Below are 20,585 nucleotides of genomic sequence, written 5' to 3'. Positions count from 1 at the left end.
ACACACTTCCTGCCTCCGCGAAGCGCCTCCGCCGCGCACCTGGGCCGAGGCCCCGCCCTGGGAGCTGGGCGGGCACTGCGGCCGGCCTCTGGCCCTCCGTCCGCGGACTGCGAGAGCAGCGCTCGGCCTAGTCCGGGTAAGTGAGGTGTGGCGGGCACGGTGGACAGACGCCGGGGCTCAGTTTGCTTTTCTGTTAAATGGACAGATGGGCCCAGCAATCTCTGAGCTGCTGCGGAGGACTTGCCGGGCCTTAAAGGCTAAGCTCAAAGGGCGTGTCTCCTGAAACTCCTTCCCTGACCCCTACGCCTGTCTGGTTTTCTCTGTACTCTTTATCATAATACTCAGCACACTGTTTTCTTGTCTTCCGTCCCCTCCTTTAGCCTCTGACTAGGGTATGCTCTTGTTCCCAAATGCCCCGGGTGCCCAGAGCAGGACCTGGCACATCCTAGGCACTCAGCAGATATTCTCTACTGATTGAATTGTTGGGACCTGATTTCTCCGTTTGTCCTGAGGCAGAACTGGGGTCCTGGTTCCTCTGCTCTGATCAGTTCACCTTCTTTTTTCCAGGAAGTCTGCAGAGGAAGACAGAGGCTTCTGCTCTGGGGCGGGTGGAAGAGGAGACTGGGCTGTGCAGTCCTGAAACATCCCAGATCAGCAGAATTGGTCACAATGGGCCATGATCACCGCATCCCATGGGGTTTCTGCAAGAGGCAACATCATTGGGTGGCAAGAGTCAGGGGTTGGATTATTCTGGGTTCCTGCTCCCCTTAATACCAACTTAATAACAACAATAGCACCAATAAACAAGTGACTTTTAGGGAACATCTCCACGATCCATGCTAACCCCCTTACTTGCATAGTATTATTTAGTCCTTACACCTGAGGATAACACCTCAGGTGTTATCATTCCCATTTTACAGGTGAGGAAACTGAGACTTAGGACGGGGAAATTATTTGCTCAGGCAGTTGGCCCAAATGGTGTGACTTTGGGCAAGACACTTCCTTCTCTAAGTCTCATCTGTGGAGATAATAGTACCTCTCTCCAACTGGGAGAATTAAAAAAGATAATGGATGCAAAATGAGTTAAAGGATACAGGAAGAGATCACTGGGGTAAGGATTGGTAAGTGGGAGGAGTTCAGTACTGCCTAGCCCTTTTCCCTCCAGGTGTACCAAAGATACACAACCTCCTAAGCCTAGATGGAGATACTGCCAATTAGGACAGTATCTTTGTCTGCTCTGTTTGAGTTGCCTAGTCCTCTCCTTGCCCAGCCAGGGTGGGACACTCCTTGGAAGCTAATTCCCATGGCAACTGGGGGGTTTCCTTCCCTATCTCACCTCTCAGGACACCATTGTCTCATTCCACAGGTGCCCTGCCATGTGCACAGAGTAGATGCTCAATTTCCACCAGAGACCCTCCTTGGCAGTCCCTCCCACCAGATCTTGTTCACATTCTCACCTGGGGCAAGTGGCCGTTGTACCTTCATTTGGAGCTCAGAAAGTGAGTCACATAGTGTACAATTGAACATCTGTGTGCCCTAAGACCCAGTAAGTGCATTCCTGTGTTACAGACACAAGAATTTCACACATATGCCAAGAGACATGTACAAGAATGGTAGTAGAAACATTGTTCACAGTAGCCCCAAACTGAAAACATCCAAATGCCATTGACAGGAGGTAAAGAGATGTGGAATAATTACATAGCAGTAGAAAATGAGTGAAAAATAGCAGTATGGCTGGATCACGGTGACATAATACTGAGTGAAAAAAATGCAAGTCCCAGAAGAGTGCATGTGGAATGGTATCCTTTTCATAAAGTTCAAATACAACTAGAAGTACTATATTTAGGCATAATATTGGGTTGAACCATATGAAGTTGCTGTTTTTGACCTGTTTTGACGTAAAAAAAGGGGGAGAGGGCAAATTCAGAAGGTTAAACATAATTTATGTGTGAAAAAAAAACAAAAAAAAAGGCAAGAGAATGAGGAACACAGAATTCAGAATGGTGATTGCCTGGGGGTGGGGTAGTGGAGGGGTCAGGAATGGTGGGGAACCATAAGCAGATTTAAGTTTTAGTGATGTTCTGATTCTTATGTTGGATTCAAGGACTTCCATTTTATCATGAATGAATGAATGCATGAAAAAGATAGCAACTTATGCTGTAACTAAATAATTAAGGGCACGGTTACTTGCCAGGTTTTCAAGGTAGCAAAAATCCAAGCATCTGGAATCTTATTTAGTTTTCCCCCATTCATTTATTCATTCTTTTTTTTTAAGATTAAAGTATAATTTACATACAGTAAAACTTACCTTTTTTAGGGTACAGTTCTGTGAGTTTTGAAAAATACATACAGTTGTATAACCACCACCACAAATCAAAATATAGGTCAATTTCATCACCCCCCTGAATTTCCCTAAACCCTTCTGCAGTCAGTTCCTCCCCACTATCTCAGCCCTTGGCAACCACTGATCTTTCTTCTGTCTTCATAGTTTTGCTTTTTCCAGACCATGTTTAGTAAAAGTACATTATAAAATTCTGATTCTGTAGTACCTAAAATGCTGTAGATTAATAAGTAGGAACATGATGATTGAAGCAGCTCAGAACTACTTTCTTTGTCTAGAAAGGAAAAAAAAGAAAAAAGGGGAAGGAAGGGAAATATGATCTCTGAACCTCCGCCTGCACTTGCTGATGTGTGAGGGAACCTTTCTCTGGAGCCCCTGCCTCTCACCAGCTGTGGGGCCCTGGAGAAGCCACTTCCCTTCTCCTCATCTGTAAAATGGAGATGATAATAGTTCCTCCTCCAGAGTGTTTTGTGGAGTACTTTGCAAAAGGCACAAGTTAGCTGGTATTTTAATCATAGCCACACTGAAACCTCTCTCCTCATCTGCCCTTCTCCCTCCCACACTCAAATACACTGGGCCTTGTTCCCAAGGGCCCATACCCCTGCCACAGTGTATACTGAAAAACTCTGTCAAAAACTGATGACAGTGTAGGTATATACCCAAAAGAACTGGAAACAGGGACTCAGACAGGTACTTATATGCCAGTGTTCATTGCAGCACTATTCACCATAGCCAAACGGTGGAAAACTCAAGTGTCTGTCAACAGATGAGTGGATAAACTAAATATAGTATATACGCACAATGGAGTATTATTTAGCCGTGAAACGAATGAAGTTCTGATACATGCTACACCATAGATGAACCTTGAAGACATCATGCTAAGTAAAATAAGCCAGACACAGAAGGACAAATATTGTGATTCCACTTATATTAAATATTCAGAATAAACAAATTCATAGAGACAGGGATTAGAGGTTTCCAGGGGCTGGAGGGAGGGAGGAATTGGGAGTTATTGCTTAATGGGTACAGAGTTTCTATTTGGGATGATGAAAAATTTTGGAAATAGAAAATGGTGATGGTTGCACAACAGTGTGAATGTAATTAATGCCACTGAATTGTAACTTAAAAATGGGCAAAATGGCAAATTTTCTGTATATATATATATATATATTATATATATATATATAATATATATATATGTTGTTGTTTCTGTTTCTGACCCGGGATTCCCTGGTGGCGCAGTGGTTGACAGTCTGCCTGCCGATGCAGGGGACGCGGGTTCGTGCCCGGGTCTGGGAAGATCCCACATGCTGCGGAGCGGCTGGGCCCGTGAGCCATGGCCACTGAGCCTGTGCGTCCGGAGCCTGTGCTCCGCAACGGGAGAGGCCACAGCAGTGAGAGGCCCGCGTACCGCAAAAAAAAAAAAAAACAAAACAAAAAACCCCAATGGGCTTCCCTGGTGGCGCAGTGGTTAAGAATCTGCCTGCCACTGCAGGGCACACAGGTTTGAGCCCTGGTCCGGGAAGATCCCACATGCCGTGGAACAACTTAGCCCGTGTGCCACAACTACTGAGCCTGTGCTCTGGAGCCCGCGAGCCACGACTATTGAGCCCGCGTGCCAAAGCTACTGAAGCCCGCGCGCAGCAGCGAAGACCCAATGCCGCCAAAAATAAATCAATTAAAAAAAAAGAGAAGATTAAAAAAAAAGCCCCCAATGGAATTCCCTGGAGGTCCACTGGTTAGGACTTGGTGTTTTCACTGCTGAAGGCCTGGGTTGAATCCCTGGTCGGGGAACTAAGATCCTGGCTTGGCCAAAAAAAAAAAAAAAAAAGCCCCCAAACTGATGACATTCTTTGAAAACAAAACAAGGTACCTTATGGGTCCAGCATTTAGCATAACAAAGGAGAGAAGTCTATTGGAGTGAAGTTTCCAGATAATAGTCCACCTCTCCTGTGCACTTCTCTTTACAGTTTACAAAGCAAACACCTTTAAATTTGAAACTTACAACAAAGGATCAAGCCCTAGAGGTAGCCATGGTCATATTCATTTTACAGATGGGGAAACTGAGGCACATCAAGGTCCCAAGGCCATACTGTGAGTTAGTAGTGGAGCTGGGTGGGAACCCAGTCCTTCTGGCTCCCAGTAAGAAACACTGTGTCCTCCTCCTGGCCCTTAAAGCTGTCTTTGGGCTTCTTTCTAAGCAGAAAGTCCTGCCTTTCTAACCACCTGAGTTCAGTTTTTCCTCTTGGCCACAATTGGGGGCCATTGTCCTGATCCTCTGCTTCCACCGCTGTTGCTCTGTTCTGATCGATGTTTACTTTTCTGGTCTCCTTCCTCAGCCACCATTCAGGCTCCTGGACTGGTGAAAGAATGAGGGGGAGAGGGAGGTGTCAAGGATGTCTGGGGTTCTGGCTTGTGCTAGTGGATGGATGGAGATGACTGGGGAGGGCAGGTTTGGGGTATAAAAGTATAAACATGGAGTTAGACCTGTTGAATTTAAGGATTTGTGAGATGGCCAAGAAATATCATGATTGTATATATGGATGACATTCACAGTGATACTCAGAAGATATAAGACCTGCAGCTTTGGGTGTGAGGAGAAGCAGTGGGTCAGGGGAGTGTGGGCAGTGGAGTGTGGATCCATGGGTATGTGCTCCTTGCCTCTGGTGTGCTTTTCCCATAGGGGGCACTAGGGGGCAGCACTCAATGGCAGAAATTGCCAGAACTTCGGAGTCACAGGATCTAAGTTGGAGTCCTAGATATACCCCTGTTCAGCAGCAGTGTGAACTTATCTCTTTGAACCTCAGCGTTTCTCATCCTAAAATGGGATTCATGTGAGGTAGGCCAGAACGGTGGTTCAGAGTTTGAACTCTGGAGCCAGGGAGCCTGAATTTATGTCCCAATTCTGCCACTTGCTAGCTGTGTGACTTTGACCACATTACTGAACTTCTCTGTGCCTCAGACGCCTTGTCCACAATGTTAAAGTAGTAATAGTTTCATGTGGTGATTACTACAGAGGCCAGCACATGGTAATTAAATGACAGCTATTTTATTTTAACCCCTTCTTCCTGCCCCCTCTCTGCCTCCCCAGCTATTCTGGGGCCAGGACTCTCAGAGGCCAGACCACCGCCTCTGAGATTAAGCAGGAGAACACATTACTATGACTTACCATAATCATCTACTATGTGTTAGGTATATTAGGAGCCTTATTCCCATTTAATCCTCACAATAACTCAGTGAATATAGATCCCAACTCCTTATTTTATAGCTAAGAAAACAGAGGTTCAGAGATTTAAGCCTCTTGCCCAAGTTCACACAACTCGTTAAGGGGCAGAGCCCAGAACTGAGCCCAAGTTCTTTCTGTTCAGAGCCTGAGCTCTTTGCAGTGGCTCCTCCGGATACCACTGAAACTGGGCTCTGGAGAATGCCCCAGGCCCCAGCAGAATGGGGGAATTCTCCCCTCAAGAATTCCCTTCTGTAATCAGCTCTAATTCTACTTACCATACCTCTCTTTCCCAGATATAATTTCCTGGAATTCTGAATGGCATAAATGGAATGGAACCACCTGAAAGGGAACCCCATGGGAATAGAATGGTGGAGGATGAACAGAATTGGAACATGGAAGTTGAGGCTGTCTTGGCTCTTCTGATTGGTCAGTCTGTCTATATTTGTCAAACAGTGGGCCAATGACCATTCAGAGTTGCCTCTCCCCTTTCCTTCTTTGGCTAAAGGATGGTGTTCCTGGAGGCTGGAGAGAACCAGGGGAGTCCTGGAGTTATGCTGGGGAATGTTGGACAAGTAAGTTGGGCTCTGGGCTGGGCTGATAACGTGGTTAGAGGTGTAGTTGGAGGTGGGCTATAAGTGCTCTTGGAACTCTAGGTTGGGCTGTTGAGAGGGAGACCCCAGGTCCACCTGACACTGGGGGAATTATGGGGCTCCCTGGCTTTAGTTTGCATGGCACCCAGTTGCTAGGCCTGGAGGGAGCTGCAGGTTAAGAAGCCATCCTGTACCAGGTTGAGCCGGTGGCTGCTTCTTTGGTTCTGAATTTGGTTCTAAGCTCTAGTAGAGGTATTTTCTGCAGCGTCCTCATGCTGGAAGAAACTTCATCCAACTCCTTCAGTTTACTGATGAGGAAATAAGCCTCCTGAAGAGAATGGCTTTAGCTGAGGTCACATAGTGAATAAGCAGTGGGCCCTGGAGGAGGTGGTGTCAAGACAGGCTCGGTTCAAATCCTGCCTTTACCACCTAGTGCTTTGTGAGCTGGGGCAGTAACTCAGCCTCTCTGGGCTTTAGTTTCCACAACAGTAAAATCTATTCATTCAGCCCTTCTCTTGCCTAGCCTCTACCTCACCCCCGGTACTGCTCCCTCACTCTCTTACACACATACACACACAACACAACACACACACACAGTGGCTTGGACACACATAGCCGATGCTGAGTCTCCCGGTCCCTCACAGGGAACAATAGGCAGCTCTGGCCACTGAACACCACCCCCAATTTCTGGCTCTCTCCCCCCGCCCCCAGCCAGTCTCACATCCCCTATTAAGCCTTCCCAGAGAGGCCCCAGCTAGAAGGCTGTCTCCCTGAGTTACCGCAGGAGGCTGTCTGAGCCCTCCTCTGATGCTTTCCCTCTCCCAAGACAGGAGCTCCCGGAGAGTAAAGTCTAGTCTGATTCATCTCTGAGTTCCCAGCACCCAGCTCAGGACAGGGTCCAAGGGCTATGGCTGGGAGTGTTTGTGGGAGGAGTAAGTGAAGAAGCCCCTCAAACTCCTCCCCTTTCTCGGGAGCCCTCCCAAACCACTGATGTGGCAGAAAGAACCCTGGAGTGGGGGCTTACATAGACCTAGGATGAAAACTCAGCCCAGACTCTTCCTAACTGTGGGTACGTGGGACATGACCTCACTTCTCCAAGCCTCAGTTCCCTCTTCTATAAGTAGCCTTTCTGGGATGCGGATGTGTAAGCTGAGAACTGGAAGACTTAGACAGAAAGACCTAGAGGAAGAATCTTCTGGGCAGAGTAAGGAGCTGGTGCGAATGGCGCAAGATGGAGATGAGATTGGCATGTTCGAGAAACAGAAAGGAAGCTAGCATTGCTGGAGCGCACTGAGCAAGGGGAGCGTGACTGGTGGTGGGGTGGAGACGTGGCGGGCACTGGACTGCACAGGGCTCAAAGGCCACTGAAGAGTCTGTCTTTTAATCTAAGTGATATAGGAAGTAACTGGAGGGTCTCAAGTGGGGGGGTGGTGACTTGATCTGACTAATACCCCAGAAGCTTCACTCTGGTCCCTGTATGATGATTGCTGGAGAGTAAGAGTGGAGGCAGGGAGTCCAGTGAGGAGGCTTTGGGAATAATCCAGGTGAGAGTGACAGTGGCCTGGACCAGGGTGTGCCTGGGAAGGAGGTGAGAAGCGGTCGGATACATGATATATTCTGGATGTGGACCCCACAGGACTGGATGTGCCAGACATTGGCAGAGAGGGCTCAGGATGGCCCTTGGTTCAGTTATCTATTGCTGAGAAATAAACCACCCCAAAACCTAGTGGCTTAAAATGATATATTATTTCTAAAAATTCTGTGGTTCAGTGGGGGTCAGCTGGCTAATTCTGCTGGTTTTGCCTGGTGTCGCTTATGGGTCTGCATTCAGCTGGGAGTAGCGGGGGCTTAATTACCACGAGGGCATCACCTCTCTCAGGACCTCTCGTCACCTGGTCTCTTACCATTCAGAAGTCTGCTGCACAGCTCCACGAGTACGTGCCTCAGGATGGCCCGTACTACGGATCCACTGGCAAAGGAGATCTTTAAAGGAGTTTTAGTAGCTGAACTGTGAGCATTTTTTGGAACATATTTTTTGTTTGAGAAGAAGAGCACAAGCCAAGATTTCAGGCAAACAATGAACAAGAAATTCCCCTTCATCTTGGAAGTTTATTACAAATCCATTGAACATTCTGGAATGTTACACAATCAAGAGCAAGGTCAAGAAAAGTGGCTTAGCAGCAAAAATTAGAAATTTGACCATCGATCAAGGTTTGCCCTATTTCATAGTATCAGGCAAGATTAAAATTCCAAAATTGACATGGATGGATTTTAGAATATTTAAGGTTAAATGTAAATTCTAACTAAGCCAGAGGTTTTGTTCTTTGGACTAACTGTGAAGAAATTGATGGAAGGTTTGTTTATTATAAATGGAGTTTTGTTCACTACTCAAAATAAAGTGGTTCTCCTTAAAAAAAAAAAACTCCCCTATGATTCTGGATACATAAACCTTTCAAAATAGATAAAATAGTAAAACTTCTATTTTAAATATTTATCACATCTTTTCTTTTTCATTATAGTATATTACAAGATATTGAATATAGTACCCTGTGCTATACAGTGGGACCTTGTTGTTTATCTAATTTATTCCCCTCTCCTTTCCCCTTTGGTAACCGTAGGTTTGTTTTCTATGTCTATGAGTCTGTTTCTGGTTTGTAAATAAGTTCATTAATATTTATTACATTTTAAGTCACACATTTAAAATCATATTATCTAAAAACATATTAACTAGAAATATTGCTTTTATCCATTTTCACTTTACCTGAAACCGTATTCAAACGCTACATAAATGTCTCTGGTATTTACTACTAGAGCCACTTTGGAATAAAATTCGTCATAAAATTCAAAGAACAAGCAAACAGAAAAGAAGTCTAGCTGACCTTCACAGCGAGGCACCTGGCTTCCAAGAGGACAAGCCCCACTGTGCAAGTGCTTATTGGCTCTTTGCTTGCTTCACGCTTCTTGGCATCCCATTGGCCAAAGCAAGTCACATGGCCAAGCCCAGAGTCAGCATGGGAGGAGACACACAAGGGCATGGATACATGGAGGCCTGCTTCATTGGAGGCCACCAAAGTAACAGTTTAGCACAAACCCCTGGGTTTGTGGTTTAAGGAAATGGGTGAAATTCAAGGGTAGAGGGGAAAGAACAGGGTTTGTCGGAAGTGGTAGGGTGGTGGTACAGTGTCCCGCCCCCAGATCTCCCAAGTGAGCCACTGAGGAGGAGAGTAGGCTTGGGAGAGCCAGCAGCAGTGGACAGTCAAAGTCCCCGGCAAGTATGGTGAGGCAGGGGAGGGGGTGGTAATCAAGGTAGAGAACCTGAAAAGCCTCTAGGCCATTCCCTCACTCAACAGGCATCACTGAGCCCCTGCTCTGCGCCTTGCCCTGGTCTGACTGCTGCAGACACAGAGAGGAGTAAGACTTGGCATGTGACCTTGGAAGACAGATCATACCCACAGGTGCCAACACAGTGTAAGAGGTGGCAGCTTAGTGCTGCAGTGGAAGGTTGTCCAGGGCATTTTGGGGTCTCAGGGGAGGGATTCCAGGAGTGGTTCCCAATGGAGGAGTACTAGAAAAATAAATAGACAAGACAGTGGAGCTGGAGTAGATAGAGGCCAGACTGGGCCCCAGCCTGGGCCCTATAGCTGCCTTCTAGCCGTGGCAGTGAAGAGGTGAAAGCAGGCCCACAAGTAGGCTCTGGGGAGACCACCTGCAGATATTATTCTTCCCATTCTATGGATGAGCAAACTGAAACTCAGAGCGGGTAAGTCATTCAACCGAGATCCAGCTCCTCACATCCTGGGCTTCTTTCCACACTGTTCAATTCTTGCTGAAATCATAGGGACGGTTGGGAAGGGCAGGATTCTCTCTTGAGCTTGCAGGGATGTGCCCAGAGGCTGGCGTGGGAGCTGCTGTGGAGTGCCCCTCCCTGGGTCCTGGCTTTGTGCCACCTCCCCTAAGTAAGGTAGAACCCTGTGAGGAGACATTAAGGGAGGTGGTGACACAGACTGGGGATGGGCAGACCCAGACTTGGAGCCCCCAGTCTGAGCAGGCTTGCCCTCAGGCCCCTCCTGTGGGGTCCCACCCTCAGGGGCCCTCTGTCTGAGGGATGAAGGATGGAGGGCAACTGTGTGGAGGTCAGAGGCCTGGGCCAGGGGAGAGCATGGGGTACCTCTGACTAGGGCTGGGATGGGTTCCCTATAAAGTGAGGAAAGGTGCGGAGTTGCCAGGTTTAGCCCTGGGGGCTCAAGTGAGGGGATAGGAGGGAGGCTGGGAGCTTAGAGTCTTGCTTCAACCCGAATGACCTTGAGTTTGTCCAACTCTTCTATGACCTTGAGTTTGTCCCACTCTTCTAGGCTGGTGCTGTGGGTCCCAGCGCTCCGCCAAGTAGAGCCACTAGCACAGGAGCTCAATAATTCACGAGCCAGCTGGGCTCTGGCCTCCCTGCAGAAGGGAAAGGCAGCCCTGCATCCAAGCCGACCCCCATCCAAGCACCACATCCAAGCTGCTCCTTCCTCCCAGCTTGTCTGGGGGTGGCAGTGGGGGGAGTGGCTGCTGAGCCCAGGCCTAGATACAGGAGGAGGGGGCACATGGAGGAGATGGAGGTAGTGGGAGGGGAGGTCCTGGCATCTGATGCGCTCACAGCAAAAGCGTCCTTTCCTTGGAGCCAGGGTGCTCTGCAGCAGGTGGGGCCGGGGAGGGAGGCTCGGGGGAGGGGAAGGCAGAATCAGAGAAAGACCTGGAAAGGAAGATAGAGACACACCTAGAGAGAGTCAGAAAGAGACAGAAGCGAGCAAAAAGGCTGAAGCAGGTGTAGTGGGTATGAATATGGGTGCACACAATCAGGTAGGGAAGATACAGGCTATTTTTAAAAACCCACTGAAAGCCCTCATTCCATCTGGCTGGTGGGAAATCCAGTTTCCATTATTGTTGGACTCTCTCAACCCATGACAGCCCGTAGGGTTGGGCCAAGGCCCAGAGGTGTTACAGAACCAGACATGAACAAGGTCCTTCAGTCTGGTCACCAGGCCTCCCTGGTCACCTGACCAGCATGACCCTATCAGGTCAGGGACTGTGCCATTCAGTGCCAGCCATACTTGGCACATGGAATCTTTGGTGATCTAAGGGACATTCAATATGGGGTCCAGTCTTCTGAATGCCACTGGTCCCCTTGAATCCAGGGCCTAGATCCATCCATTTCCTGGATCAGGAAGCCTGAACTGCCACTCCCACAGTGGGAGAAAGAGCCTCCCACTGTGGTCCCTGGAAGCTCTGGGCAGTTTTCTGTCCCAGAGCCATACCCTTGCATCCCCGTGGACCCTGGGTCTGGGAATCTGTCCCTTAGCAGAGTCCTTGTTCCTTAGCATCCTACAGCTGAGCAGCTGAGGCCAATGCAGTCGTCCTTCTGGAGCCTGGAGGATGATCCCCAGAACCTCCACCAGCCACCCCTGTGGTGGTGGGGATGGCAGACAGGCAGAGCAGGACCCTCGTTGTGAGTGAGCGGGAGGGACTTGATCCAGAGCCAGATGGTCATTAAAGTATTCAGAGCAAATTTACCTGTGCCTGTGGTCGGCCAGGACCTACCCTGGTCTTTAAGACCCCCCCACCCACCCATGACCTGGTCCTTACATATTTTATTGTAAAAATTTTACTGTGAAATATACATATAGAAGAATATATGTGTGTATATCCATGTATATATACATACATATAAAAATATAAAGTATATGTATTATTTAAACAGTAAAAAGGAAGACACCCACCACTAGTTTAATGGGACATTTCAGTACTTTTGAAGCTCTCTGTATGATCCTCCTCTGTGGCCTCCCCTTTCCTCATCCTTCCAGAGAAAAACATCCTGAAAATAATGTTAATCATTCCCTTAATGGTGTTAATCATTTGGGCTGATTTATCCACTGGACACAATAAGCATCGTACCTAGGAGTCTCAATACTTTTAGGGGTCCACAAAAACGTTTTAATTTCTTTTGTAATGAGAACTGATTTATGCTGTACACTTTAAACTTGTACATAACTGTATGTTAATTATATCTCAATAAAACTAAAAAAAAAATCAGAGATGATTGAATAAATGGGGAGAAGAGACATTTTCCTTATGGAATTCCAAATATATGTAGATAACCTCCCCTCCAGGAGGGGGCACTTTATCAGCTTAATGGTGCTTTATACCTAGTTTGCCGAGAATTTTTTCTTTCTTTTTTTTAGTTTGCTAAGAATTTTTAACATAAAAAATTGAATTATCAGGTGCATTTTCTGTATAGATTGAAATATTCACTTAGTTTTCCTCCTCTAACATTAATATGATTAATTACACTAGTAGATTTTCTAATGTTGAATCAAACTTCCTAGAATAAACTCATCTTGGTCATGATGTGTTTATTATCATTTTTTCATGTTATTATTATTTTTTTTGGTTGTACCGCGTGGCTTGCAGGATATTAGTTCCCCGACCAGGGATTGAACCCGGACCTCAGCAGTGAAAGTGCTGAGTCCTAACCACTGGACTGCCAGGGAATTCCTGTGTTTATTATATTGTAAATACATTGCTAGATTTAGCTTGTTAATCTTTTGTTTAGGGCATTGACATCTATGTTCTTAAGTAATATTGTTCTGTAATTTTTCTTTCTCATACTCTACTTGATCATTTTTGATATAAATTTTTATTTCTCCACGAATTTGTCTATTTTACCTTTGTTCTAAATTTGTTGTCATAAAATTGTTTCTAATATTCTCCAGTTATCTTTTAAATCTCTGCTATAGCTGTAGTTCTGTAGTCCTGCTCTTCAAATTTAACATTGTTTATTTGTGCCACCTTCCTTTTTTTTTTATCCCTTGGTCAATCTTGCCGGGAGTTTCTCAGTATTGTTTCTGTGTCAGTTAGGAATTAGATTCAGCTGGAAGTATCAGACCCCCCCCACCCCATCCCCCCGCCACAGCACAGCAGCTCACTGTTCTACCATCCCTGGAGTGAGGCCCTGGTCTTAAGGTCCTTGATGGCATCCACCACATCTGTGTTTCTGACAGCAAGGTGGAGAAAAGAAAGAAAAAGGTAGAGGCTGTGGGTCACTTCTTCCCACTGGCTGCTTAACTTCTGAGTGCCCCAGGCTCAGTCTTTTGTCCTCGCCTCTCCTCTGCCTTCTCTCCTCCCATGGTTATCTCATCCAGTTAAATACTGCCTATCTGACTCCGAATTCACACCTGCAACCCAGCCCTCTCTCCTGAGCCCCAGACAGGTAAAGTCAACTGCCGACTCGAAATTTCTGCTCAGATATCTAATTGACATTTCAAACTCAACATGGTCAAACTTTAACTCCCTAGAAAAGAAAAATCCAACAAAATGCTGGAGCTGGGAACCCAAAGGGTCCCTTTCTTCTGAATGCTTCCTGATTGCAACTTGGCTTCCCCTCCCCAAATAGAATAATCTTCAGCTCCTAGCACTCCACTGTTTAATGGAACTAAAGCAGTATTAAAAAAAAAAAAAGGCAATTGAGTAGTATGGAATAGACTAGACCAAGGAATATCAGCCTGCCTCACATGTAATTAGGGTGAATATTGCTTGTGAAATTTTTGTCTGCATGCCGGGTTCTGGTGTAAAAATGTCTTTTTTTCTTCCAGTTCTATGGAGATATAATTGACGTACAGTGTATAAGTTTAAGGTGTACAGCAGAATGGTTTTTTTTTTTTTTGGCTGTGTTGGGTCTTCCTTGCTGCGCGTGGGCTTTCTCTAGTTGCGTTGAGCGGGGGATACTTTTCGATGCGGTGCACGGGCTTCTCATTGCGGTGGCTTCTCTTTTTGAAGAGCACGGGCTCTAGGAGCGCGGGCTTCAGTAGTTGTGGCACGCGGGCTCAATAGTTGTGGCTTGCGGGCTCTAGAGCGTGGGCTCAGTAGTTGTGGCACACGGGCTTAGTTGCTCTGCGGCATGTGGGATCCTCCCGGACCAGGGCTTGAACCCGTGTTCCCTGTATTGGCAGGCAGATTCTTAACCACTGCGCCACCAGGGAAGCCTGGCAGGCAGATTCTTAACCACTGCACCACCAGGGAAGTCCTGATTTGTCTTATATACGTCATGAAATGATTATGTTGTGAAATGTCTTATTGTGGGTTAAATTTAAAAATTTTGACTGGTCTAGGTCTCAGGGTTCAACAGGTGCTTTCAGGGCAAACACCAGCTACAAGACTCATTTACTCTTGAGGAATTGCCCTTTCTTGTCACTTCTGACCTCTGTTAATTCCCTTACTTTGTAGTCAGCTCACTGATGCTTTACAAGAAAAATTTTAAAAAATTATCCATCACTTTTAAGTGCCATATGTGAGGAAGCATTTCTCTGCTCCCCTCTTCTGCCATTTTGCTGGAAATGCAGCTCTCTTCCTGAGGGTCTATCCCATCTCATTCCATTACCACAGCTCATTATATTCCAGCTTCACTTGCCTCCTTTGTGTTCCCCAAATGCGCCAAACTATCCTGCAAAGAACCTTTGCACTGCCTGTTCGCTCCACCTGGATCGCTTCTCCCTAGCACTTCTAAAGCACTCCTTTGCTTTCTTCATCAATCAGGATTTGTTCAATTATAAGTTCAAATAGCTCAAAATAGTTTAAGAAAAACAGGAGAGTCTATCGTCTCACTTAAGTGAAAAGTCCAAGGGTACCTTCAGGTACAGCTGGAATCAGGTGCTCAAGTGATTTCCATGCTCATCAGGTCTCTGTTTCTGGGCTCTCCTGCCAGGCACCAGCCCCACACTTCCTTTGTGGTGGCAAGATGACTGCCTGCAGCTTCAGGTTTATAGTCTACTTGGTCAACAATTCGTGGGCAAAGAAAGTTTCTCTTTTTCAATAGTTCTAGTAAACTTCCTAGTACTGAGTTTCACTGGCCAGGTCAGGATCATAACCCCATTCCTGGAGATAGGCTGGGGTCAGCCCCACAAGAAACATGCACTGAGCATATAGGAGAAGTGGTTCCCCCCAAAATATAAAGGCATTGTTATCAAAAGTAGGACATAAATGGTGGGAAGGCAAAGCCCACAGCTGCCCACTCCAACATCCTAGACTTCTCTATCTAAAGTATATTGCTGGGGTTATGCCCTACCGTATCACCCTGTTTTCTTCCTTCAAAGTATACATGTAATGCAATCTGAAATGATATTTGTTTTGATTCTTTATGGCCTTCTCTCTTCCTCTGGATTGAGCGTGCTCAGAGGGCAGGGACCTTACCTGTCTTGATCACTGCTATATTTCTAGCACTTAGAAGTGTCTGGTACATAGTAAGTGCTTAATGAAGGCTTGTGGTAGGAATGAGTTTGCTGGATAGCCCATCCTCTCTTGCTGTCTTAAGAATCTCCCATGCAGGGACTTCCCTGGCGGTCCAGTGGTTAAGACTCCATGCTTCCACTGCAGGGGGCATGGGTTCAATCCCTGGTTGGGGATCTAAGATCCTGCAAGCCGGGCAGCGTAGCCAAAAAAAAAAAGAATCTCCCACGTGAGTTTATTCGTGCAAGGCAGCCATATTTCCCCTTCTACTAGATCAATCCCATCGCATACAAAGGTGCTCCTAGCAGCTCCCATCTTACAGAACCCCTGTTCAACCCCCTTTCTTGCCAGCTACCACCCTATTTCTCTGCTTTTCAAAACAAAACTTACACAGAAGGATGGTCTGTGTTTGCCATAATTGCTTCCTTAATCTCAATTTATTGCTCAGCCCACTTTTCTGTTTCCCCCCTTTATTGACAACCATCCCTGCTCAGGCTGCTTTGCTGGTTCGTTCCCATCATCCTGCCTTCTAAATGTGGTGTCTCAGACTTCTGTTCACTTCTCCATCAATACTTTTTCCCAAGGCCACTCATCTTATCCCACGGCTTCAAGTACCATCTATGGATGACTCCCCAAATTCAAGTCTCCAGCTCTGACTCTCCAGTGCTGACTTCCAGAAGCTTCTATACACCTGCCTACTTATCATGGATATCCAACTTGGTCTTGTGAAATAATAGAAAAAATATGCATATTGGTGTCTGCCCCCAGTTCCTGACACAGAGCTCCTAAACCCCTTGAAATTTCCTGGGTCATGGGAGCATATTCTGTTCTAACGAGGTGACTGTTGGTGGGTGCCTGAATAGCTTCAGGAAGGGAGCTGGTCACCAGAGAGACGAACGCATGATTAGAAGCTTGGAACTTTCAGCCCCACCCCCACCCCAACCTCTGGGAAGGGCAGAGGGGCTGGAGGTTCAGTTAATGATCCATCATGCTCATGTGATGACGCCTTCATAAAAATCCCCAAAGTACAGGGTGTGGAGAGCTTCTGGGTTGGTGAATATACCCACATGCTGGGAGGGTGGTGCACCCCAACTCCATGGGACAGAAGCTCCTGTGCTCAGAGATCCCTCCCAGATCTCACCCTACGTATCTCTTCATTTGGCTGTTCATCTGTATCCTTTATAATAAACTGGTAAATGTGTTTCCCTGAATTTTCCAGCTGTTCTGGCAAATTATTGAATCCAAGGAGGGGGTCGTGGGAACCTCTGATTTGTAGGTAAGTCAGACAGAAGTTGTGGATAACTTGGGGGGAATCTACTACTTGTGATTGGTGTCTCAAGTGAAGGGCAGTCTTGTGGGAATAGGTCCTTAACCTGCGGGGTCTGCGTTAACTCCGGTTAGTGTCAGAATCGAATCACATTGAATTGCAGGACAACCAGCTAGGGTTGAAGAATTGGTTGACACACACACACACACACACACACACACACACACACACACACATTTAATGACCAGAAGTGTCAGAAGTGAAGGATTCTGTGAATAGAGGATTGAGAATAGAGAAGAAAAACAGAAAAGATTTTCCAAAATAGGCATCCAAAACAAAATTCTTTCCAAAGGTTTACCTGTCCTCTATGTGTGTAGACCTTTACTAACTAGTAAAATATATTTTTTTCCCTTTCTGTGTTACTTTTATTTTTTAATTGAGTTTTGCTTTTCTGCATCAGACTGATACAGAGAGCACGACTTTACAAGTCAGACTTTCATTTTCCAGTGCACAGTAACTCAAACCATAACATCTGAATGCTGCTGTGCTAATGTCAATTATTTTAAATAATCTTTCCATGTTTTTTTGGGGGGGGCCACTCTGTGCGTGTGGCATGCGGGATCTTAGTTCCCTGACTAGGGATCGAACCCGTGCCCTCTGCAATGGAAGTGTGGAGTCTTAACCACTGGACTGCCAGGGAAGTCCTCTTTCCACCTTTGAAACTGAATGTATACCCCTTGCAAGGTATACTCTTTCTTAGTTAGACTAAAAAATGGGAAGATACAATGGGCTATTACTATAGACTTCTTTTATTTTTTTAAATTTTTTTTTTAATTTAATTTTATTTGTTTATTATTTTGGCTGTGTTGGGTCTTCTTTGCTGGGCTTTCTCTCATTGCGGTGAGCTGGGGCTACTCTTCATTGTGGTGCATGGGCTTCTCATTGCGGTGGCTTCTCTTGCTGTGGAGCACGGGCTCTAGGTGCGTGGGCTTCAGTAGTTGTGGCACGTGGGCTTCAGTAGTTGTGGCTCGCAGGCTCTAGAGAGCAGGCTCAGTAGTTGTGGCATATGGGCTTAGTTGCTCCGCAGCATGTGGGATCTTCCCAGACCAGGGCTTGAACCTGTGTTCCCTGCATTGGCAGGCGGATTCTTAACCACTGCGCCACCAAGGAAGTCCCGACTTCTTTTGTTCTTATTTTTGTAATGAAGCAATTATCATGCAGGGGGAAAAGAAAAGAAAACCTCTTGACCTTGATTTCTCTACGAAACCTGTTCCTCCCCTGGTCTTTCCCATCTCAGTCAAGAGTACCACACCTAATGGTACCTCACTCACCCCCTCACTAATCATCCACAAGCCCTCTCAGTTCATCTCCAAATAAAATCCAGATCGTCTCTCCTCCCACCTCTTGCCATTACTCCTGCCCTGGCCTCCATCCTCTCTCAGCTGGATTACTGCAGTAATCTCCTAACTGGTCTCCCTCCTCCTCCTCTTGTTGCCTTTCAGTTCATTCTCTACGTGGCTAACAGCATGACCTTTTAGAAACAAATCAGATCCTGTTGATCCCCACTTAAACCTTTCAAAGGCTTCCCCTGCACTTACAGTAAAACCCCAAATCCTCACCTGGCCTCCAGACCCAGCTCCTCTGATCTCAGCTCTCCCCATTTTCTGGCTTACAAGGCACTGAACACACTGATCTTTCTGTCTCAGGACCTTTGCCCATACTATTTTTTCTGCTGGGAAATCTCTCTCCTCAATTCCACATAACTGACTCCTGCTCATCTTTCAGGTTTCAGCTTAAATGTCACCTCTTAAGGAGAAGCCCTCCTTGACTCCCCTTTCTATCATGTAGCCAGATTTTTAAAAAACATTTATTTATTTTACTGTGCCAGGTCTTAGTTGTGGCACGCGGGATCTTTGTTGTGGCGCACGGGATCTTTGTTTTGGCACGTGGGATCTTTAGTTGTGGCATGCAAACTCTTAGTTGCAGCATGTGAGATCTAGTTCCCTGACCAGGGATCGAACTCAGGCCCCCTGCATTGAGAGTATGGAGTCTTAGCCAGTGGACCACCGGGGAAGTCCCGGGGAAGTCCCTCATGTCACCAGATTAGACCTTGTTCATGATTTCTAGGGAAGCACTACGGCCTAGTGGTTGAAAACAGGCTCTGGAGGCAGACTGCCTGGGTGTTGAATCCTAGCTTGGCCACTCCTTGACCATGTGGCCTTGGCCGCATTTACTTAACCACTCTGTCCTTCAGATTCCTTATCTGTAAAATGCAGTGTGTTAATAATATGCCTCAAAGGATAGGTACTCTGTACATGGCCCAGAGTAAGTGTTAGGTAAATATTGGCAGGTATTTTATTGCTCCTTCGTGGCACATTTCTTGGGATTTAATTAGTTTTGTTTCTGAAATGTAAGCTTTGTGGGAACAGGGTTTGTGCTTTTCTTATTTACTGCTGTGCCCCTAGCACCTTGCACAGTGGCTGGTACACGGTATGTGCCTAATTACATTGCTGAATGAATGCACAAAGGCAGACTCGAACTCACCCCTTTTGGAGCTTACAGTCTAGAGAGCATGGAATCTAACCTTGTCCTTCTTACTCTTCAACACCTGGCCATTTTAGAGCTGTGAAAACTGAGACCCATAAAGGTGGGGTGATTCGAGTAAAGCTTCAAGGGGGAAGGGGTATTGCTCTCTCCAACTTTCCAGAGGGAAGTAAAACCCCTACTTGTCAGAAACGTGATGAAGCACCAAAAGCACATGGAACGAACAGAGCCCTACATCCGCTGTGAACACAAGTCACAGCCTTTTATTCTAGGAATAAGAACCAGGGCAAATTTTTCATCACAAGAGAAATTGTAAAAGAAAAGAAAGAAAAAGAAAACCTGTGAGCTCTCTGGTTGGAGTAGCAGGATGGGTTGCAGTGCTGTTGACTGAGATGGCTGACACTGCAGCTGTGACTTCCTGGGAAAGATATCCAGTGCCCTGTCTGAGCTGCTGTCCTCCCCCCACCCAAACATGCTGTTCATGCCACATTTAGGAATCCAGCGGCTTCATTTGACAAATGTGGGAACAGAGGCTTAGCAAGGAGAAGGGACTTGCTGTAGTCCACATGATGAATTAAACTCAAGTTTTCTGACTTCTAGCCCAAGATTCCTTTAAGCTCTAATTAATATAAAAGCTCTTAATATGAGAATGGAGAGAAAGGGGAGGTGAGGGGGAGGAGAAGTTTGGAAGAAGGAAGAGGTGTTGGATCAGGTGCCCACTGGCGGGCAGGGGCACTGACAGGTATGTGGGGCAACCAGAGTCCTTGGGGGGAGGGCAGGGGAGTCTGCTGAGGAAAGAGGAGATGGAGGCTGGGGCCTAGCTGGGTTATTTTCAGAGCTGCTATCTTTGTCTGCATCTGCTAAATTATTAAACTGATATCACATCCTAGAGGGTGCCAGCCCAGGTTGCCAGGAAGAGACTGAAAGGGAGGGGTTGGATCTCTGAGCAGAGGCCTTGAATCTTCTAGGCTGGGATAGAAGTCGACTTTTCAAGCCTTAACCTCCTGCCCCACCCCACTCTCAGCTGATGGAGTGGATCCTGCTTTGGGCCACAGCTGCACTTGCCATGCCCTCCGTAAGGTTCTGTCTCCGCTGGCTGCTGTCCTGGAAGGAGAGTGTGTATAATGGACAGGACTCTGAAACCAGGTCCCCCCTGGGCTGCCTCTTCTCTTTCAAGGTCTCTGACTCAGACCACAGAGAGACATGACTCGCTGTGAGACCTTGGACAAATCCTTGATCTTTGTATGTCTTTGTGCCATAAGTATTAGTGGTTCCATGCCTCAGGCCCTGAAGTTCACAGAGAAAAAGTGCATTTCTCAGGGTTGTGCAGCTAGGAAAGAACTGAGCTTCAATTCA

The 20,585-nt window shown here is 46.6% G+C and overlaps 1 pseudogene; it reads left to right on the top strand.

Annotated features, from left to right (window-relative positions):
* The first annotated feature begins 18 nt into the window (after positions 1-18).
* Positions 19-11,710, top strand: LOC109550432 (protein CEBPZOS-like; annotated as a pseudogene).
* The last annotated feature ends 8,875 nt before the right edge of the window (positions 11,711-20,585 follow it).

Source organism: Tursiops truncatus, chromosome 1, assembly GCF_011762595.2.
Source record: "Tursiops truncatus isolate mTurTru1 chromosome 1, mTurTru1.mat.Y, whole genome shotgun sequence".
NCBI classification, from domain to species: domain Eukaryota; kingdom Metazoa; phylum Chordata; class Mammalia; order Artiodactyla; family Delphinidae; genus Tursiops; species Tursiops truncatus.
The sequence above is the reverse complement of the archived record's forward strand: the minus strand, read 5'-3'. Positions and strand labels throughout refer to the sequence as shown.